We start from the raw sequence: 9,692 nt of genomic DNA on the forward strand, positions 1-9,692 counted from the left end.
TGATGAACCAGGCCCTTGTGAGAGGTCTTCCCCAGCTGCTGAGTACTCTGTGTAGCAGATGTTTTAATGGTAGGCTTTAGAATTTGTTTTGGGAGGAAATTTTTGTTTTATCTCTGCCATCAAAAAGATCTTGAAGCTGGAGCATGTGAAGAGTGTAGGTATAGTGACTTTCACAGGGTGGAGTACAGCTACATTTTGATTTTACACAGCTGCAGGGAGAAGAGTGGCAGTTTTCCCTTAAGAAAGGATTGAACAAGAGTGTGGACCATGCACAATGTTAATGGTTAGACTTTAAATGTGAGTCAAAGACCCGATAAACCCATGCAGCGATGCTTATCACGCTTTCTGCTTTAGTTTTACAATATCCTGGTTCTTGCACATAATTGCATTACAAAAGACCTTGCCTTCCCCCTGGCACAGAAGCCAAAGCAAGTGTGCATATCATCCTTCCTGGTGAATTCTTGCCCCTTTTGTGGTTGTTTATTTCATTAGTTATTCTAGGTTTATTTACAGGTGAAAAGAAAAGGAAAAACTCATGTATATTTCCTATTCTCTGGTCTCATTAGCCAGATTTCTCCAAATTCTTGTACTCTAGAGAAGTTTTGCCAAGTAGCTAAATGAAATTCACATGGCATGAATATTTATACTGCTTTAATGATCAGATTTTTGCATCCATGAATAATAAAGGTTTTAAGAAGAACAGATAACTAGATTGGCACAAAACATTGAAGTGGTTAATATAGCAACCTCTCTGTTGCAGGATTCCCCTGAGAGCAGCAGACTGAGCAATCTTCCTCCCCTTCCTCTTTCTCTAGCCCCAAAATTAGTCTGATGGGACATACAGATCCTCCAGATAGCTTTGCAGAAAGCAGGTATTTTATCTATAACTGGTTCTATAGCCATTTCTTTCATGCTTGCTTTGAGGAAGTTCAAGGCTTTTGACTGAAAAAGGACCTTCAACTTTTGAACAAGATTTTTGTCCACAGAAACATTTGCATTTGAATCTGAAGCTGCTACTTTGCTTTGTCTTTTCAGCAGCAACTGGCTGACAAATGTTTGCATGATTCAGAAGTTTGGGGGCTGCAAATCTAAACAGCACAGTTTTCATGAGCTGAAGTAGGAAAGAGTAATCCTCTCAACTCCCTGTGCCAGCTCAGGGATGCTGAAGGGCAATGCTTTAAGTTCTGTCTTTGGTGAGAAAGAGAGGAGCTGCAAGGTTCTGAAGACCACAGACCTCATTTTACTGGCCTGTATCTGCAGCTGCTAAAAGCTTCATTTCTTCAGTGTTAAAGTGATATGCTCTAAGCTCATGACAGCATTGTTCTTAGAGGGGACACTGAGCTTTTTACCCTTTGATGCTTTTTAGAGCAAGGATTTATTGCATGTTTACTATACCCTGGTGTGCTGGATGTGTGGTAGCAGGTGTCAGGTAATGCATGTGTAGATAAGCAACATCAAACCAGCAAGTTTCCACCTAGAGGATATCCTCACCCTTTCTCTCCCAGCTCCTCCCTGTGCTGTGCTGTTGACATTTTGCCTTGCTGCCATCCCTGATCAATGCAGGTGTTGCTGGGGATCCAGGGTAAATACTCTGCATTTTGTATTTTTGCCACTTAAAAAGATACCAAAAAACACTTACCTGAATTTTGATCAAACCTGTCCTTCAGGGCTGATAGTCAAGGTTGCCTGCCACATTTTACTACACATCTTGTGAAGATGGCTCAAACTCGGCCACTGATGGCAACCTTGCCCTCAGAGTAGGAGCTAAAGGAGTCTGGGTAAGAGCTGGCCTGGAAATCTGCCTAGGGCTACGTACTGCAGCTTAGATGAGTCAGGCAGATGACATCACAGATATCTGAGGGAAAAAAAGGAATGAAATCTGCTTTTCTTAAAAGAAGGAAATAAAATTTAAAGCAAAACTGTGATCTGAAGTTGCAGATGAGTGTTTTCAGAAATGTTTACTTAATTGTATTTATTTACTGGATGAACAATCAGGGAAATAAAAGAAGGTTTTAATCTTAAATGCAGATTAAAATAAATAACCATATTGACATCTTCTGCATGTATGGATTTATTTGGTGTTACACCCAGCATACTGAAAATAAAAAATCCTTCAGAATTCAAACCGTTTTAAATATTTTTAAAACTTCCATCAAGGGAAGTTAATAAACTTGCTATGAACAAGCAGATCCTTTTTTTCTGTGTGCTTATACATGACACACAACCAGTGCCATGGAATTGAGAGTATTATCTGGATGTCTTGTCACTGCTCTTGTCAACTGTTTGCTCTTTTTTCATCCTTTCAGTGAAAACTTGTCCCAGAAGCCACCATGGAAGCTATTTACTCTATTTCAAACATAATTAAAACAAGAAAATTGCAAAGGAGTAAATTAAAATCTCAGGTACTATCCTCGTTTCAGGTCTCTTAGGCAACAGTCTTAAAGTGGGGTTTAATGCACTAAAGAATAATAAACCTAATAAATCTTCTGTTTTGAGATGTAGTGCTGTTTGCTACCAGTTTCTGCTTCAGAAGGCTGAGTACTTTACCAGGTATCTGTATTTCCTCTCTTCTGAATAAAACATGAAATCTGAAGAAGTTACCATGGGCAAGACTAGAATGAAAACACACATCTCTGCCATGTGAAGCACCTGTTGTATTTGCAGGAGCAGGGACATATATAACCCAGGGCAAGTCCTCATAACATATATATCCCAGCACTAAATCTTTGATTGAGGAGTTGGAAAATTATGGTTTTGATAATAGAAAAAGAAAATACATGCAGACTTGCACTGTAGTTGGGTGGGATAGGGCTGGGGGAGATGGGAAGTGAAGGAATGTCCTAATTGGACATCTTACAGAGAAATGAAAAAAGAGAACTATTCTTGTGGTGGACCATCAGGTTCTCAAGAAGAATCATCTGAAGGAGGAAGAGAACACACAGTGACTCATTGGGCAAGCAGTTTCCATTTGGAAAAATTAGGCAAGAAAATTAGCATGCCAGATTTGGGAGCTGTTTACATCAACACAGCACACTACTTATTGCATATACAGAATGAGTGATACCAAGTCTGGAAACTATCATGCCTCATCTAACCTCAGAGTATTCACTGTTTGACAAAAAAGGCAAGAGAAAAACAATGCAAGTGTTTGAAATCTAGCAATAAATAGACAGGAACCTTCTGAACTGTTCACCTGGTGCTGTGCTGTGATTCCTGACTTTTAACTTCTCATGTGTCTTCAACTAAATTAGGAGAGAAAGTAGTGTAGCCAATAGAAATTCTGTCTAGAAGGCATGCTGGAAAGAATGAAATTTAAGCACTGCATCATCAAACAAAGTGTATCTTGTAAACAGTCCAAGTTCAGCTACTAACAAATACACCCCACTGTGCTGTATGTGTCCAGCTGTGTGATTTGCTTGTTTATTTTCAAGGAATTGTTAATTCCACCAGTAAGAGGTAAAATAGAAACTTACAAAATTTGAAATGGGCAGAATTGGTATACTTTGAAATATAGTTATTGAATGGACTGAGAGCAAGAATAGGTAGGAAACCATAGCAGAATAAAGGAAATACATTCTCTATTCCTTGTGAGCCAGTGTAGTCTCCCCTTTTGCCTAGCTCCAGCAACCAGGCACTTAGTAAACAAGCTCGAGAGAATTCCTGTCAGTAACTTCATGCTGCAGGAGAAGTGGCCAGAAGAGATCCTCTGACAAACTTGTATGGGCAGGGCATGAGGTGTGGATGCAAACATGTTTGAAAAGCCTTTGCACAAGCAAAGCTCATATAATAGACTGTTTTTAATACAGGAAGGAGATTTTGGCTGTACACATTTATCAGTTGGAGTGCTGCAGGCTCTCAGGAACTCTAAACACACTGTGCCAAGACTGGCTAGTGATCATAGGAAACAGAGTCCATTTTGCCCAGAAAAGTTGACTCTAATAGGATGAGGGCCCACTGGGGACGTGCAGGTCAAGACAGAGGCAATAGCCATTTCATGGGCTGCCAAGTTTCCAGTTCATCCCAATCTGAGGTTTTTCCATATGAAGTTGGCCTGGCACTCCATACAGAAACAGGGAGACGGGAAAACCCCCTAAGACAAATATATTTTAACTTTATTATCAGAGATTGGCATTGTTCCCTGTCTGGTTCCCAAAAAGATTTTAACATACTGTTTTTCTGCTTCTTCCCATTTCCCCATCCAGCCTGTTTCTTTGAAACTCTTGATGCATTGTAATTAACTTTGCTTTGGCCACATTTTTGTGGTGATATAGGAAGGATGAAGCATTTTGTCTAATTGGTAGATATCCCCCAAATCAGAGAACTCTCCTTGTAAGATGTATGTCATGTGAGTAGAGGACAGTCACAGCCAGAAAAGGGCTGTGACAAATAGTGTGGTTTCTTTAAATGGCTCCTAGGCACTGTATCTTGCCAATCCAAAGATCTGGGTTTTTTTTTTTTCTTCTTAACCAGAATACATTGACCTCTCACTGAATTTGTTTACTCAGTGTGATTTCCATCAGATGGACAGTGACCTTGTTTTCTTCTTCAAGCCTTTTCTTCAACTGTTGTTCCAAACTTAATTCTGTGCTGTCACATCACATGCAGCTTTTGCCAGCCCCATATGCTAAGAAACACAGCTGGAAGGCTAAAAGCACTTGTGATGCCTCACAATCAAAAAACACTCATAACAAATCTCTCTAAAAAAATCCTGCCAAATGTCATCTCTGTAAATCTCACTGTCTAACATCAGAGAAGGGAGCAGACACCAGAAGCTCAGTGTGCAGAAGAGGTAGCAATCACCAGTTACCCACCTGAAGCAAACAAGTAACTCAGAGTGCTTTGCAGGTTTTTTTTTAGTGCTTTTCCCACTTTTTTTTACATGGCAATATAAATCCTTTGCCATGGTTGTTAGAACTTAAAACTTGGAATAACAGGAATGGCTGGAAGGCATAAAAAATTAACTAAGAGTTTGAACAACATGATATAATTCTACACTCTGTAGGCAGTCATATTGGGCTATTTTAAAATTAGCTGCAATTTGCATAACATATTTTACTATTATAATTCAATGTCTTTATTTATAGCCATGTCATAACAATGTAGGGTTTTATTTTTTTTTTTCCCTTCAGCTGGAGTTTATGATGTGTATGAAAACTGAGTCTAAGTCATGTACTGTTTGTTTCAAAAATATGAACCAGATGAAGAGACACTGGGATGTCCCAAGTTTAGAACACTGTTTGATACGATAATTCCTGCCCCAAAGAATTAGTGTCACCAACTCTTTTTTTTTGCCTCTTACCTAAACAAAGCAAACCTTTTGGAGTAGACTGATAGCTTGAAATAGCCAATTATGTGCACACACTCCGGTTCTAAATTAAGGCTGGCCAAAAATCTGTTCAAACAACATGACACTTTTGTTTTTTTACATATTCATGCAGAAGCAAAGAAGGCAGCGAATGCTAATGTCCTTCAGAAACAGTCAGCTACAAGCCCTGAAAATCACTACATGAACATATTGCTGCAACAGAACAAACAGAAGAAAAGGTCATTTCACTGCGTTTTTTATTTTGGGAGGATTTAAGCTCTCCCAGCACAGATACCTCTTTGCTTTTCAGGAGAATTGCCACTTAACAACACTTCTGAACCTCATATCCAGCAGAGATGGCTGGACGGGAAATGCTGGAAAATTCTCAGAGGCCATGTGTGTGAAGGATTCAAACTCCAAAAGCTGTACCAGAGACAATATCTCAGTCCATCAGGATCTGATGCATAAGCATATTGTAGTGAGAGAGATAAAAATAGTTTCTGATTGATTTGTGTGAAAATTTTACTTTGTCCAGCATAAGCCCAGCTATAAATATATGTTTCAAACAAATATATTTGTTAGTAATTCTGTAGCTTGGTTCTTCATCACTCTTCTCTATGACTAAAAAAAGAAAAAAATCAAATCAACAAACACAAGGTATCCCAAAACCAATTGAATAAAAAAGTTATGAAAATGTTTCTAAGAAATTTTTGATGTGTCTCTTCTCCATTTTTCTGACAAGTAAATTTGATAAAATGTTAGTGGTGCAAATGTGAAGCTGGCAGGTTGATCTACCCAACGGCAAGAGTAGATGTCAGATGACTTGCTTCCTATAACAGCAGCAAGTCTTTCAGACTGTATCTGATAAACACAGACCTTGGGCCTCTCATCCTTTGTTCACTGTCATCTCAATCAGTCATGGGACAGAGAGGGAATACGGCATGAAAGCAGACAGAACAGCGGAGAGAAGCAGGGAGGGTGTGCATATTTTGTCAGGTTTGAATTTCAGCATCTGACCAACTATTCCTTGGATATAGTCACATGATATAATACTGGGCTCTGTGTCATCAGGCTGAATGGGCTAGGGCAGCAAAACAAATAAATGCTGTGAGCAAACCTTCCCAGTGTCTTGGTTGCCCTGTATGTTAGACACACTGTGTCCACACAGACATACTAGTGCCTAAAACTGTCCTGGTCACAGCTATGTCCTTATGCTCAATTCCCATGAAGAAATGTTCTTTGTTTTCTACAGTCTTTTTTTATTGGAAAAAGCCTGTTTTGTTCTGGCAGAAAAGCCTTTGGAAATGAGATGAACAAGGATGCCTGCACGTCATTAAACTGCTGTGTTAGGGGATTATTTACATGTACTGAGGTATATACATTTTTGTGGAAGTAGTCAACTGGAGAACACAATATCCACTTCTACTTCCTCTTTCAGTGCTATTTTCTTAGTTAATGAGGTATATGGGAAGAGAAATTAAGTATTTTCTAATGTGCAATTGAAATATTGAGCCAAAGTCCTCCCTCCCTCCCTTCCTTCCTTCCTTCCTTCCTTCCTTCCTTCCTTCCTTCCTTCCTTCCTTCCTTCCTTCCTTCCTTCCTTCCTTCCTTCCTTCCTTCCTTCCTTCCTTCCTCCCTTCCTCCCTTCCTCCCTTCCTCCCTTCCTCCCTTCCTCCCTTCCTCCCTTCCTCCCTCTTGGTAAGATGTAAGATCATCTCCTTAATGTAGTTAACTTTATCACATTTTAGTTCTGCAGTTATTTGTTGCTAAAAATCACGTGCTCTTGAGTAGCTAGCTGTCACTCAAAATGTTTTCCTTCATATTTGCCTGGTTTTATTTCCCAGATTCATGGATATGTCTTCAGATATTTAAAATAGTGAGTTCTTATTGGTCTTTTTGATTAATTTTGAATTTTTATGTCTTCTTGTTGTTTTGAAATTTTGTTCAGAAGTAGAATGAAGCTGTCAAAAGAAAGACAATGCTAAGTACATACTAAACAATGCATATCTGTCAAGGTTATGAAAATCATCTGAGTCAAGTTTAGTTGCTAAGAAGCCCAAAAGATAGATGATGCTTCACAAATAGGTGAGATGGTGATCATATGTAAAAAAGTTATAGAAATTGGAAAAAAATTAATATCTCAAGGCTTTGGAACATGCAGAATTGCTGTAGTACTTTTTTCAGCTGCAGCTTGTCTATCTTGAAGCAGTTAAGAGTGAGAAAAAGACTAATAGACTAAACAGGAAAGAAAAGTTATGACAAATTGAAAGTGAGGAAGTGAACAAAGATGGCAGTTTCTTAAGAGCAACATATAAAGGGCTGTAAATTAGGAGACAGTCCTAACAAGATAAGAGAAAAGTGACTACAGAATAGTTTCATGAAGGAAGATGCCCCAGTGTAAGTAGCTCCAAGGACAGGCTGCCAACCCCAAAATATTTAAAAGACTTAACTCTTTTTGGAGAGGGTATTCTCTGTCTCTCACAACAGTCTGACCTTCTTAGGCATCTTGGTCATAAAGCTAACAACTTTGTTTTAACTGTCTGGGATCAGTCGAAAGAGGTTTACAGAAAGGCAGTTGTAACCCAGATGCAAGAAAGAAGGGTCCATTGCATCATGATGGAATGGTGCTATGTGCCTTGGCAAGTGACTTGGGTGAAGAGTGACCAAAACCCATTTACTGCCATGCACTTATATTTTACATATGTATGAAGAAAGAGTACACCAAGAAAGACATTATTATTATTATTATTACAAGTTACAAGGGAAAAAAACCCTTACTTGAAGTGAGTAGTTACCATATTTCTGTGATTTCACTTTGCCCAGTAATAAATCCTTTCTATGACTTTTGTCTCTAGGTAAGGCTCAAGGCTGATGGCTCATTAGCTATCTGTTTACAGTCTTTTGCCATCAAATTTTAACAGGTTCCATCAGGTGATTCAGCTGTGAATTATGCTGTGCTCAGGAATTGCCAACATCCAAATTAAGCGATTTCAGTTCAAGAAGTATGCTCTGCTCTGCTCTGTACAATGTCCTCAGCAAAGTGCTTCACCATCCCAACCATCTTTAGTCTTAGAATAAAGATTTTTAAAATAATAATAATAATAATAATGTCCTTATAGCAACTACTGGATTAATTTAAATAAAAGGGTGTACATGTGAAGACCAAGGGCATTTAGTTCTAGGAGGAGTGCCAGCTGAGTGATGCTAATTGAATGGGCTCCAAGGCCCTGACTCAGTTCCCATCCCTTAGACGTCTGGTGCCATGTCAGATGTGATGCTGTATCCCACTTGGCCTCCATCTGTCTCTCCAGAAGGCTACAGGCCTCCTCATGTGCTGCATCTACCACTTCAGGCAGATGTCTAAGGTACTTCAGGGCATCTAAATATTTATGCAATTCAACAAAATCAACCCCCAGCCTTCAACATTGTTTCACCTGAGAATGCAATTTGGCTCAAAACCACAAAATATAAAGTGGTAAATACTTTATGTCCCTGCTATGCAGAAGGCTTGCTGTCCAAAATCCCCTTATAGTCAATGAGAATCTGGTCAACAGACTCTAGAAAGCCACATAGACTTTACAGTAGGCACCTGCATTAGGTCTACTGTTCAAAAGCTCTTGCTGACAGCTAAACTCAGATATGTTAATCTGGAAAACAATCCCATACTACATATCCTAAGAAAATAATACAGGGACAGTAGGAGCTAATGCACAGGAACAGTCAGAAATCTCTGGAATGAACCCTTAAGAATTCAGAGCACAAAACAGAAGTAGAGTGAGTCCAAGACCAAATAAATAGTTTCCACCGCAAAAACTGTAGGTGTTCAAAATTAACAAAGTAAACAGAATGGAACGTGTTATGATCTGCTCTGTAAAATGAAAGAACACAAGAACAAAAATGCTTAATCTGATATATATCAAGTTCTCAACATGCTCTTCACCTTCTCCAGTACTTGAAATTCAATTGATTTGCATATTTATCTGTTGCTTAGAACTACCTATGCATTGATTCACACACTGACTATGTAGGATATGTAACAATAGCATTTCCTAATCATGGCACAACATGAACCATTTTGATAACTAAGAGAAAGCTGACTACCAAATAATGCCCACACCTATTTAGACAGAAACCTAAGACCTTAATAAGCTCCAACACCTTAAGCATTTACAATGTAGATCTAAGGAACTGTGAAGATTTTAAATTACCAAGTAAGCATCACACTGGTCTAGGCAATACAATGAATCATTGTGAATCACCTGGCAGAAACTGCAACTCAACTTCAAAGCAAAAGTTATTGGCTTGGACCTTTGGGTGGAGAGAGCTATAAAACACTAACATCAGCTTTTTTATGTAGCAAGCTCATTAGAGAAAACTAGCCCTGCCC

The sequence above is a fragment of the Lonchura striata genome, chromosome Z (assembly GCF_050655825.1).
Source record: "Lonchura striata isolate lonStrDom1 chromosome Z, ASM5065582v1, whole genome shotgun sequence".
NCBI classification, from domain to species: Eukaryota; Metazoa; Chordata; class Aves; order Passeriformes; family Estrildidae; genus Lonchura; species Lonchura striata.